Raw genomic sequence first — 13,808 nt, 5'->3', positions numbered from 1 at the left:
TGGACTCCCAGTGGAGTTTTATAAAAAATTCTGGGGAACAATTGGACAGGACTTATTTTGCGTGTTGTGTGAATGCGTCGGGGTAGGAGAGTTGCCGATGAGCTGCCGTCGGGCGGCTCTGACTCTCCTGCCCAAAAAAGGGGACTTGTGTGAACTTAAGAACTGGAGGCCTGTGGCATTACTCTGTGCGGACTACAAGATATTTGCCAAGGTCCTCTCTAACAGACTGAAGTCCCATTTGGACTCGATAGTACATAAGGACCAAACATATTGTGTACCGGGACGCTCAATCACGGGCAACTTGTTCTTAATTAGGGACATGTTGGACTTGTCGAGAGGTTCTAATGTGAACTTTGGACTGGTCTCTTTAGATCAAGAGAAGGCTTTTGATAGTGGACCATGAGTATCTGTTTAATGTGATGTCTGTGTTTGGGTTTGGGAAGAGTTTTGTGACCTGTGTGAAGCTGTTGTATGCTGGGGCGTCATGTATTGTCAAGGTGGGAGGGGGGCTCAGTAGGCCAGTCTGGGTGAGACGGGGCATTATACAAGGATGCCCTCTATCTGGGCAGCTATACACACTAGCCATTGAGCCTTCTTTAGGACTGCTACGCAGGAGACTGCAGGGAGTGTGCTGGACAGGCATGGATGTGGTGACAGGAATAGCAGTGTCAGCATATGCAGATGATGTTTCTGTGATGGTCAGGGATGGTCAAGATATGCAGGCACTAGAGACCAGTCTGGGGCAAGAGCAAAGCTCTGTTATGTGGGGCATGGGGGGATAGGGCTCCTCCTCTGCTTCCAGGGGGTTTGCAGTGGGGTTGTGAAGGGCTTAAAGTGTTAGGGGTGTACCTGGGCTCAGATAAGTGGGTAAGGAAGAACTGGGAGGGGCTGTCACAGGCAGTGGTGTCAAGACTGGCCAGGTGGAGGTAGCTCCTGTCCCAAGTGTCATATAGAGGGAGGGTGCTGATAATTAACAACCGTGTGGCATCTTTCCTGTGGCATAAACTGGCTGTCCTCAACCCCCCCGCCGGTCTGCTCGCAGACCTGCAACGCAAGCTGGTGGACTTCTTTTGGTCGGGCCATCACCGGCTGAAGGCAGCAGTGTTGTACATGACCGTCCATGAAGGAGGACAGGGCCTGGTGGAACTGGAGAGGAGGGTGGCTGCTTTCTGTCTAAAGGCGGTGCAGAGACTGCTGTACCATACTGATGTTGGCTGGAGGGAACCAGCATGCGCACTGCTGAGGAGAGCTGGCGGATTAGGGTTGGACCGGCAGCTGTTCCTCATGAAGCTGGAGAGGCTGAGTACAGCAGGTTTCTCAGATTTTTACTCTGCAGTGCTGAGGGCCTGGCAGCTGCTAAGGCCCACACGAGAAGGGGGTGTGGAGCTTGGGCTGTGGTTGTGGGAGGAGCCTATCTTCCACAACCCAGCTATCCCTTTGAGATCGGTTCTGTCGGCCACCCTGCAGAGGCAACTGATGGCAGGGGGTTTACAAAGGCTGGGTGACCTGAGACTGCTGGGAGAGGAGGGGTGGAAAAGCCCGGAGGTCTTGGCGCAACAAACAGGAATAACGTATCTTAGGCTGCTGGAGAGATTCCTGGAGGAGGTCCAGGAGGCACTGTCTGAGCCGGTAAGGGGGGTGTTTGAGAGGCCAAAGGGAGAGGGGCCACCAATGTTTCCGCCACTGCAGGTGACGGCAGAGACTGGAGACTGGCAAGTGGGTCTGGAGGACTTGTTAGATTTTAACACTCCGAGCCTGGAGGAGTTTGAGGGTGTGGGAGGTAAAGCCCTCTACAACCTCTGCGTTAAGGTTAGGAACATTAGAAGCCTGACAGGAGTGAAGGCACATCAGTGGCAGGGGGTATGTGGGGCGGAGAGTATGGTGGGTTTTAGATGGAGGGGGCTCTATAAACCCCCAGTACCAAAGAGGTTAGGGGACCTCCAGTGGAGGGTTCTTCATGGAGCCCTGGCCACTAACAGCTGGTTGGCACAGGTTGAACCGGGAATCGGGCAGGGGTGTCCTTTCTGTAAAATGAAAGAAACTGTGATTCATGTGTTTTCTGTGTGCACCAGGTTAATGCCATTAATGTCTCTGTTGGAATGTCTTTGTGAGAGGTTGGGGGTGGTTTTTGCTGTTGGGATATTTATAATGGGATACAGGTATTTGAGTAAGGAGAAAGCCAAATGTGTTTTGTTGAATTTTCTGTTTGCTCAGGCAAAGTTAGCTATTTGGCTAACAAGGAGGAACAGGGTCAAAGGTGGGGGGATAACAGACCCTTTACTATTGTTTAATGGGATGGTCTCTGCGCGCCTTAGAGTTCTATAAAATGATAAAATGTGTGGAGATGTTTGAGGAGATATGGTGTGTTGGGGGGGCTGTCTGTATTGCTGGGGAAGATGTTTTGGATATACGGTTGTAGGAGTGGGTATTGTTTTGGGTATTGTGATGGTGGTTTGTATCATGTGGTAGATGGGAAGGTGAGTATGGTACATGTATGCAGTACAGGATATATTTGGGGTTTTTATTTTTAAGGGGGGGTGAGTTTTAAATGAAATGAGAATGTTTCAGTAAAGAAAGATCAAAAGTCAAAAAGTCTCTCTCTCTCTCTCTCTCTCTCTCTCTCTCTCTACTCATTGCATTCCTATTTTCACCAATTTATGACGAATATTTTGGTAATTCTACAATCGCTTCACATTCTATTTTCCAAAAAGGAAACATATTCTTTCCAACCTTGAAAATGCTTGGGATTCCTTTCACATCAGAGCAGCAATCACTTCGTTTGAAGTCAATCCAGGACAAGGAATTCCATTTTGTATGCATCGATAAGATACTGTGTGATGTCTCGGGAAGATCAAATAACTTATTTTTGGACATCACAGTCTGAGTAGCAGCTACAGATGTCATATTATTCAACCTTTGAAACCAGATAAGAAGATAAAAGTGGAAGTTGCCCTAAGATTTAAAGACATGCTACGGTACTTTGGCGACTAGTAAGTATTTTTTAAACCTGCTGCTTTGGGCTGGATGCGTCAATGTGTAGTTCATACATGCATAATCTATGAGCATAATTACTGTCTTACCTCAGTTAGCCAAGAAATCCCTACACTCTTAGAAAAAGGATGTGAAAAGGGTTCTACATTGAACCCAAAAGGGTTCTACCTGGAATCAAAAGGGTTCTTCCTGGAAACAAAAATAGTTATTCAAAGGGTTCTCCTATGGGACAGCCGAAGAACCCTTTTAGGTTCTAGATAGCACCTTTTGAAAGCGACTGATTTGGCTGGGTCTAATTTTGTTGCTGTCCTGGGGCTCTGTAGGGTCTGTTTGTGTTTCTGGAAGATGTGCAGAGCCATTTTTTCCTACCCACACGTGGGGCAGCCCCCTAGCAATTCAAGTTTCAGCCAATGAGCTTCAGCCCCTCGACATTTGAGTGACAGCTAATAAGACGCACACACAGTAGAGAGAGAGAGAGCATTTGTGACGTAGTACGCAATTTTCGGGGGCCACTTTTGGCTCGTGGTGATACTTTCAGAACTACTAGCTAAAAAGTATACAAAAGTACCAGAGACATTTTTTTAAGTATCACTGAGAGAGTTATCTAGAGAGTAAGTTATACAGCTCTGTTGCTTGCAGTGAGAAATCCATAGTGTCGTTTTATAAAAGCAGTGACAAACCAAGGAACTATCAGTAAGTCTATGGTTGCCAAAGGCATGGGTCGATGAGGAGAAAACCACTCTGACAAAGCTCAACTGTACAGTATACCAGGAAGCAGACACTCATGAGCGTTTTATTTCCTATATCCATTTCCCAGTGCTGTCAACAGTAATGACCTTGCTGCTGCTGCTGCTGCTGCTGAAGCAGGTATTTCCCATCAGTTAGTTATTTTACTGTTAAGTCCTCCGTGTGGAAGATACTAAGGAGACACAGGCTCCGTCTGAAATGACAATTCCCTATATAGTGCTTATACTCTATAGTACCTTATATAGTACTTTTGGGCAGATCCTTTGCAGTCCGAAATGGCCCTCAATTCCCTATATAGTGCACTAGTCTGGTTAAATGTAATGCAATGCATATGGAGAAGAGTGCCATTTGGGATGTTGCAGCCCCAGACAGTGGTGCAGTGATGCTGCTGTGATGCTGCTGTGATGCTGCTGTGATGCTGCTGTGGTTTACATAACCCCCTCTCCTCCCTGGTCCCCAGCCCGCCCCATTCCCCAAATTACTGTAGCTTCTGTGAGCAAGACGAGCAGAGAGGAGAGGAGCATTACATGACCAGTCAAATCACACAGCCCAGTAACCAGGAAGCATGCTACTGGACCATTCAGCCAGGCAGGTTCTTCTGGCTTTGGCTTCCCTCCCCTCATCAAGATGCACTGCACATTTGTGTGTGAGGGCAGAGGAGGGGCTATGCTTCCTTCCGCAGAAACACACACACACTTGCACACACACACTCACACGCATGCACTAAACTAAACGCGTGCTAAACGTGCACAAACACATGCACGCAGGGCCTAGCTCCAGAATAAGAATCGCAGCCCCCTCCTAGTCTCTTGACACTCCTGGCCTCAGCCTGTTAATTATCCCACTCCACACAGTAGTCATTAAGCCCTTTCATCATGCTCCAACAGCCAACACCTAATGGCCTGGCCTGCATCTAACTGGGTTAAACACTGTCATTAATCAATGACAAGCAAATACACACATGTAAATAAATAGACCAATCAATATAGTAGATACAGTTGATAAAAGAAGCATCTGCTTAAAGGCATAGTTATATTATTGATAGATAGACAGACAGCTGTCTGATTCTCCCAGCTCAATGTACTGTATGTGGTGGACAGACAGTAGTGGACGAAGAAAGACAATTCTTTTCTGCCATGTTTAATGAACATGTATACTGTATACATCACACCATCCAGTTCTGACATCCTGAAAAGGAGAGAGAGGACGTCTCTCTTAAAAAACGGACTCGGTTTGACTTTGAAGTGAAATTGACTAGAAAGCGCAGGAGTCAGCCACATGTTCACGTCTGATAACAAAATGCAATTGACTGTAATGGTCCTGGGTGTTAAAGGCCAGGAACAGGGAGTTAAGTAATGCATATAGTGCCACTTAAGCCCATAGAGACTTATTTAGGAGACATTACACAAAGGGAAGCTACAGAAAGGATAATAGGCTAACACTTTGCTGTACTGAAAGGCTTCTTGAGGAATGTGACAGGGTTGACATTGCACCAAAATGCATGCTCTGAAGAGCCATGGTGCCACATAAATATCCATCCGCAAGGAGGCAAAGAGTTTTGAGTGAGGCACTAAAAAAAGATCTTCATGCTTTGATATGTACATACATTGAAGATGTCCTATATTTTCCATTTCATCTAAACTCTTCGTTTACATTTGGAAGGGTGTTTGGTTGGCTTTCATTTTCAACTCTTGAAGCTGGATTTACTAATCCATATGCAGGATAATGAATTGATTATGTATGAGGTTGTTTCTATATGGACAGACAGTGTCTGTAGCAGCCACATCATAACCCAAAGTCTAGGTTAGACAGACAAATATCTTAGCTCACAACAGTGCAGTCTAGAGAATGTTAAGTATTCCGCGCCCATCATCATGTTTTTCTCTCACTTTTCTCTCACTTTTCCCACTAAAGCACAGCTTGTTGCCAGATCTCTTTGTGGATGAGGCTCCACTTCACAGTGGTAGCTCTAACTCTTTATTGTAAGAGGAGCCAAGGGAGCTGTGTTAAAATGAATAGCAATCATCTCCATTTCAATGTGGTCTGATCTGATCGAACCTTTAAAGGCACAACCTAGTCCACCCAGCCAGGCCTTTAGACTATTGGATGAACTGAGGTTATCGGTGCAGCTCGACCAGTCTTCATTCACCAGATCGCTTCACTCTCTCTTTGCTCTTGAGAATGTAATAAAGCAACAGAGCAAGTGTGTTTACTGAGAGGCCTAGCTGCCTCGAATTACGGCAAAGAGTAAGTGACTGTCATGCGCTGTAATAACGACTGTTCCTCACTTTTTATTTGCTCAATGATTGAATAACATGGTTTATTAAGCTTCCCAAAGAAAATGGAGAGTGGGCCGAATGGGGACATTCCATTCTGAACAGGCTGATGGAAAATAAGCCTTAACTTTTAATTGGATACAAAGCTGTTGCAATTAAGTTTTCAGAGCCACTCGTGTTAATGGGAAGCCATCTTCGTTTGGCATGGTCCAACAGCACCATTGTATAATTGCCAGAGAGAGGTCCAGGTCTACATCCAAAATGGCACCCTATTCCCTATATAGTGGGGGGCTCTGTAGTGGGCTCAGAAGTAGTGCACTATAGGGAATAGGGTACTATTTGGGATGTATCCCAGGATTTTATATGGTCCTCCTCCGTGTGATTAAAGGGTTGCATGAACTTGAATGGCTGCCAATTAGCCTCTTATTGCTCCTGCTTTCAGTGTTTATAGTCAAATTGTAGTCTAAAGAGTTTCCCTTGAATCCCTAGGGGTTTACAGAGGAATAATAAACAGTAGATGTATTCAACAGAATTTACTTCACAAAGCTAGTAAAATGCAGTCAATTCAGTCTGTCGACTTGTTCTTTCTCTAATGTCTGCTCTAGCACTTGTCAGTCTGTCTGTGTGTGTGTGTGTGTGTGTGTGTGTGTGTGTGTGTGTGTGTGTGTGTGTGTGTGTGTGTGTGTGTGTGTGTGTGTGTGTGTGTGTGTGTGTGTGTGTGTGTGTGTGTGTGTGTGTGTGTGTGTACGAGTGTGTGTGTGTACGAGTGTGTGTGTGTACAAGTGTGTGTGTGTGGGCTGTTGTCTCCCTCTGGTATCGAGGCCAGGAGATGGTCTCCTCTCACTCTTGATAGAGGACGATCACTCCAGCAACATGAGCACTTAGTAACCATGGCACCCAGCTCCTCAGAGAAACCCAGTGTCATTACTCTCCAGCCAGGCTTCCCTGGACCTCTGCCATCATCACAGCCATCTTTACTGGAGTTACCTGAGTACCAAGTAACAATAAAGTCCCTCAGTTCAGATATTTCAGTGCTAAACACCACCAGTGGGCCTTGTGAATTACTGTATTTTACAGGCAGCTTGGAAAAGAATGGAGTTAATATTGAGCTAATTGTGCTGTGGAGAGTCACTGAGTAGATATCAGTGGTGTAAAGTCCTTAAGTAAAAATACTTTAAAGTACCACTTAAGTCGTTTTTTGGGGTATCTGTAGTTTACTTTACTATTTATACTTTTGACAACTTTTACTTCACTACATTCCTAAATAAAAGTATGTACTTTTTACTTTTGTTAGGTTATAGCCTTATTCTAATATTGATGAAATCGTTTTTTTCCTCATCGATCTACACACAATACCCCCCAATGATTAAGAAACACTGTTTTTTAGATTTTTTTGCTAATTTATAAAAAAATTAAATAAACTTATATATCACATTTACATAAGTATTCAGAGTCTTTACTTAGTACTTTGTTGAAGCACCTTTGGCATCAATAACAGCATCGAGTCTTCTTGGTTATGTCGCTATAAGCTTGGCACACCTGTATTTGGGGAGTTTTTCCCCATTCTTCTCTGCAGATCCTCTCACGCTCTGTCAGGTTGGATGGGGAAAAACTCCACAGCTATTTTCAGTTCTCACCAGAGATGTTCGATTGGGTTCAAGTCCGGGCTCTGGCTGGGACACTCAAGGACATTCAGAGACTTGTCCCGAAGCCACTCCTGCATTGTCTTGGCAGTGTGCTTAAGTTCGTTGTCCTGTTGGAAGGTGAACCTTCGCCCCAGTCTGAGGTCCTAAGTGCTCTAGAACATATTTTCATCAAGGATCTCTCTGTACTTTGCTCTGTTAATCTTTGCCTCGATCCTGACTAGTCTCCCAGTCCTTGCTGCTAAACAAAATCCCCACAGCATGATGCTGCCACCACCATGCTTTACCGTAGGGATGGTGCCAGGTTTCAGTCTGGTCACTCTACCATAAAGCCCTGATTGGTGGAGTGCTGCAGAGATGGTTGTCCTTCTCTAAGGTTCTCCCATCTCCACAGAGGAACTCTAGAGCTCAGTCAGAGTGACCATCCTGTCTCTGAGCTCTACGGACAATTTGTTTTTTGCTCTGACATGCACTGTCAACTGTGGGACCTTATATAGACAGTCGTGTGCCTTTCCAAATCATGTCCAATAAATTGAATTTACCACAGGTGGATTCCAATCAAGTTGTAGAAACATCTCTAGGATGATCAATGGAAAGAGGATGCGACTGAGCTCAATTTCGAGTCTCATAGCAAAAGGTCTGAATACTTATGTAAATAAGTTATTTTTATTTTACATTTTTTAGAAATTAGCAAAAATGTCTAACAACCTGTTATTCGCTCTGTCATTATGTTGTATTGTGTGTAGATTGCTGAGGATTTTTATTTATTTAATCAATTTTGGAATAAGGCTGTTACGTAACAAAATGTGGAAAAAGTCAAGAGGTCTGAATACTTTCCAAAGGCACTGTATTTTAGCAATTACATTTACTTTTGATACTTAAGTATATTTCAACCCAAATACTTTGACTTTTACTCAAATAGTATTTTACTGGGTGACTTTCACTTTTACTTGAGTCATTTTCTATTAAGGGATCTTGACTGTTACTTTTTAAACTTTTTTTTCCACCATTGGTAGATATTGCTATGCAGTTCCTCCCACTAAGGTCTATGGGCCCGGGGCTGGGTTTCTACTAAGCTAACATATGGAATTGTTTTAAGATGGTCATACCAAGGATCATTTAGCTATTTTATTTAGAATTTTAGGACCCCTGTAGGTATATAAAAAAAATATATTAGAAATTGATTTGATTAAATATTGAATTCGCCCTTAGTGCTATTAGCTCATAGAAACGCATTGAATAAAAGCATATTTTTTGTCCATTAAAGTAACATCAAATTGATCAGAAATACAGTGTAGACATTGTTACTGTTGTAAATGACTATTGTAGCTGGAATCTGCTTATTTTTAATGGAATATCTACATCTGTGTACAGAGGCCCATTATCAGCAACCGTCACTCCTGTGTTCCAATGGCACATTGTGTTAGCTAATCCAAGTTTATCATTTTAAAATGCTGATCATTAGAAAACCAGTTTGCAACTATATTAGGACAGCTGAAAACTGTTGTTCTGATTACAGAAGCAATAAAACTGGCCTTCTTTAGTTGAGTATCTGGAACATCAGCATTTGTGCGTTCGATTACAGGCTCAAAATGGCCAGAAACAAAGACTTTCTTCTGAAACTCGTCAGTCTGTTCTTGTTCTGAGAAATGAAGGCTATTCCATGTGAGAAATTGCCAAGAAACTGAAGCTGTGTAGAAGCTGTGTACTACTCCCTGGTTAGAGCCAGCGTAAACTGGCTCTAACCAGAATAGAACGAGGAGTGGGTATAAGGGCACAGGGCGAGACCCAGATGCAGACAAGGGAGGCTGATATTTATTATAATCCAAGGGTCAGGCAAGAGATCATAAACAAGGTCAGAGTCCAGGAGGTACAGAGTGGCAGGCAGGCTCCAAGTCAGGCAGGCGGGTTCAGAGTCAAGGCAGGCAAGGTGCAAAACAACCAGGAGGACTAGCAAAAGAGAGATACAAAAAAGCAGTAGCACGGAAAAACACAGTGGTTGACTTGACAAGACAAACTGGCAACAGACAAACAGGGAACACCGGAATAAATACCCAGGGACTAATGGGGAAAACGGGTGACACCTGGAGGTGGGTGGAGACGATCACAAAGACAGGTGAAACAGATCAGGGCGTGACAGTGGGAGGCCCCAGTGCCCAACTGAGCAAGAGGACAAGTACATTTGAGTGTCTAGTTTGAGAAACAGACGCCTCACAAGTCCTCAACTGGCAACTTCATTAAATAGTACCATCAAAACACCAGTGTCAATGTCAACATTGAAGAGGCGACTCCGGGATGCTGGCCTTCTAGGCAGTTGCAAAGAAAAAAACATATCTCAGACTGGCCAATAAAAAATAAAATATTAAGATGGGCAAAAGAACACAGACACTGGACAGAGGAAGATTGGAAAAAAGTGTTATGGACAGACGAATCTAAGTTTGAGGTGTTCGGATCACAAAGAAGAACATTTGTGAGACGCAGAAAAAATGAAAAGATGTTGGCGGAGTGCTTGACGCCATCTGTCAAGCATGGTGAAGGCAATGTAATGGTCTGGGGGTGCTTTGGTGATGGTAAAGTGGGAGATTTGTACAGAGTAAAAGGGATCTTGAAGAAGGAAGGCTATCACTCCATTTTGCAACACCATGCCATATCCTCCTTCAACAAGACAATGACCCTAAGCACAGCTCCAAACTATGCAATAACTATTTAGGGAAGAAGCAGTCAGCTGGTATTCTGTCTATAATGGAGTGGCCAGCACTGTCACCGGATCTCAACTCTATTGAGCTGTTATAGGAGCAGCTTGACCGTATGGTACATAAGAAGTACCCATCAAGCCAATCCAACTTGTGGGAGGTGCTTCAGGAAGCATGGGGTGAAATCTCTTCAGATTACCTCAACAAATTGACAACTAGAATGTCAAAGGTTTGCAAGGCTGTAAGGACACAATTATTATTTCAATTAAAAATCATTACTTATAACCTTGTCAACTTCTTGACTATATGTCCTATTCATTTTGCAACTAATTTCATGTATGTTTTCATGGAAAACAAAGACATTTCTAAGTGACCTCAAACTTTTCAATGGTAGTGTATACAGTACCAGTCAAAACATTTTACTATTTTCTACAGTGTAGAATAAGGCTGAAAACATCAAAACTATGAAATAACACATATGCAATCATATAGCAATCAAAACAGTGTTTAACAAATCACAATATATTTTATATTTGAGATTCTTCGAAGTAGCCACCCTTTGCCTTGATGACAGCTTTACACACACTTGGCATTCTCTCAACCAGCTTCTTCATGAGGTAGTCACCAGGAATGCATTTAAATGAACAGGTGTGTCTTGTTAAAAGTTCATTTGAAGAATTTCTTTCCTTCTTAATGCATTTGAGCCAATCAGTTGTGTTGTGACAAGGTAGGGGTGGTATTCAGAAGATAGCCCTATTTGGTAAAAGACCAAGTCCATATAATTGCAAGAATAGCTCAAATAAGCAAAGAGAAAAGACAGTCCATCATTACTTTAAGACAGGAAGGTCAGTCAATGCAGAAAATTTCAAGAACTTTGAACGTTTCTTCAAGTGCAGTCGCAAAAACCATCAAGCGCTATGATGAAACTGTCAATCATGAGGACCGCCACAGGAAATGAAGACCCAGAGTTGCCTCTGCTGCAGAGGATAAGTTAATTAGAGGTACCAGCCTCAGATTGGAGCCCAAGTAAATGCTTCACAGAGTTCAAGTAACAGACATATCTTAACATCAACTGTTCAGAGGAGACTGCGTGAATCAGGCCTTCATGGTCGAATTACTACAATGAAACCACTACTGAAAGACACCAATAAGAAGAAGAGACTTGCTTGGGCAAAGAAACATGAGCAATGGACATAGAACTGGTGGAAATCAGTCCTTTGGTCTGATGAGTCCAAATTTGAGATTTTTGGTTCTAAACGAGATGCAGAGCTGGTGAACGGATGATCTCCGCATGTGTATTTCCCACCATGAAGCATGGAGGAGGGGATATGATGGTGTGGGGGTGCTTTTCTGGTAAAACTGTCTGTGATTTATTTAGAATTCAAGGCACACTTAACCAGCATGGCTACCACAGCATTCTGCAGCAATACGCCATCCCATCCGGTTTGTGCTCAGTGGGACTATCATTTGTTTTTCAACAGGACAATGACCCAACACATCTCCAGGATGTGTAAGGGCTATTTGACCAAGAAGGAGAGTGATGGAGTGCTTCATCAGATGACCTGGCCTCCACAATCACCCGACCTCAACCCAATTGAGATGGTTTGGGATGAGTTGGACCGCAGAGTGAAGGAAAAGCAGCCAACAAGTGCTCAACATATGAGAACTCCTTGAAGACTGTTGGAAAAGCATTCCAGGTGAAGCTGGTTGAGAGAATGCAAAGAGTGTGCAAGCTGTTGAATGAGTAGGTGTATCCAAACTTTTGACTGGTACTGTATATACAGTTGAAGTCGGAAGTTTACATACACCTTAGCCAAATACATTTAAACTCAGTTTTTCACAATTCCTGACATTTAATCCTAGTAAAGATTCCCTGTCTTACGTCAGTTAGGATCACCACTTTATTTTAAGAATGTTAAATGTTAGCATAATAGTAGAGAGAATTATTTATTTCAGCTTTTATTTATTTCATCACATTCCCAGTGGGTCAGAAGTTTACATACACTCAATTAGTATTTGGTAGCATTGCCTTTAAATTGTTTAACTTGGGTCAAATGTTTTGGGTAGCCTTCCGCAAGCTTCCCAAAATAAGTTGGGTGAATTTTGGCCCATTCACCCTGACAGAGCTGGTGTAACTGAGCCAGGTTTTTAGGCCTCCTTGCTGCACACGCTTTTTGAGTTCTGCCCACAGATTTTCTCTGGGATTGAGGTCAGGGCATTGTGATGGCCACTCCAATACCTTGACTTTGTTGTCCAAAGCCATTTTGTCACAACTTTGGAAGTATGCTTGGGGTCATTGTCCATTTGGAAGACCCATTTGCGACCAAGCTTTAACTTCCTGACTGATGTCATGAGATGTTGCTTCAATATATCCACATCATTTTCCTGCCTCATGATGCCATCTATTTTGTGAAGTGCACCAGTCCCTCCTGCAGCAAAGCACCCCCACAACATGATGCTGCCACCCCCGTGCTTCACTGTTGGGATGGTGTTCTTCAGCTTGGAAGCCTTCCCCTTTTTCCTCTAAACATAATGATGGTCATTATGGCCAAACAGTTCTATTTTTGTTTCATCAGACCAGAGGACATTTCTCCAAAAAGTACGATCTTTGTCCCCATGTGCAGTTGCAAACCATAGTCTGGCTTTTTTATGGCGTGTTTGGAGCATTGGCTTCTTCCTTGCTGAGCGGCCTTTCAGGTTATGACGATATAGGACTCGTTTTACTGTGGATATAGATACTTTTGTACCTGTTTCCTCCAGCATCTTCACAAGGTCCTTTGCTGTTGTTCTGGGATTGATTTGCACTTTTCGCACCAAAGTACGTTCATCTCTAGGAGACAGAACGCGTCTTCCTGAGCAGTATGACGGCTGCGTGGTCCCATGGTGTTTATACTTGTGTACTTGTGTACTATTGTTTGTACAGATGAATGTGGTACCTTCAGGCGTTTGGAAATTGAAATTTTGATTTTCCCATGATGTCAAGCAAAGAGGCACTGAGTTTGAAGGTAGGCCTTGAAATACATCCACAGGTACACCTCCAATTGACTGCCATGACATAATTTTCTGGAATTCTCCAAGCTGTTTAAAGGCACAGTCAACTTAGTGTATGTAAACCTCTGACCCACTGGAATTGTGATACAGTGAATTATGAGTGAAATCATCTGTATGTAAACAATTGTTGAAAAATAGTTTGTTAATAAGAAATTGTGTGTGTGTGTGTGTGTGTGTGTGTGTGTGTGTGTGTGTGTGTGTGTGTGTGTGTGTGTGTGTGTGTGTGTGTGTGTGTGTGTGTGTGTGTGTGTGTGTGTGTGTGTGTGTGTGTGTGTGTGTGTGTGTGTGTGTGTGTGTGTGTGTGTGTGTGTGTGCGTGATGGGCTGTATAGACAATACGGATAGTATATGTGTTATGGGGTGTATAGGCAATACGGATAGTATATGTGTGATGGGCTGTATAGACAA

General features: G+C 43.4%; 1 protein-coding gene across 2 annotated transcripts in view; it reads left to right on the top strand.

Moving 5' to 3' along the window:
• LOC139559609 (XK-related protein 4-like) overlaps positions 1-13,808 on the top strand; it is a 97,230-nt gene that overhangs the window by 75,822 nt on the left and 7,600 nt on the right. The gene's annotated exons all lie outside the window — the stretch shown is intronic.

Source organism: Salvelinus alpinus, chromosome 30, assembly GCF_045679555.1.
Source record: "Salvelinus alpinus chromosome 30, SLU_Salpinus.1, whole genome shotgun sequence".
In the NCBI taxonomy this organism is placed as follows: domain Eukaryota; kingdom Metazoa; phylum Chordata; class Actinopteri; order Salmoniformes; family Salmonidae; genus Salvelinus; species Salvelinus alpinus.
Note: the sequence above shows the minus strand (reverse complement) of the source record. Positions and strands in the feature narration are given on the sequence as shown.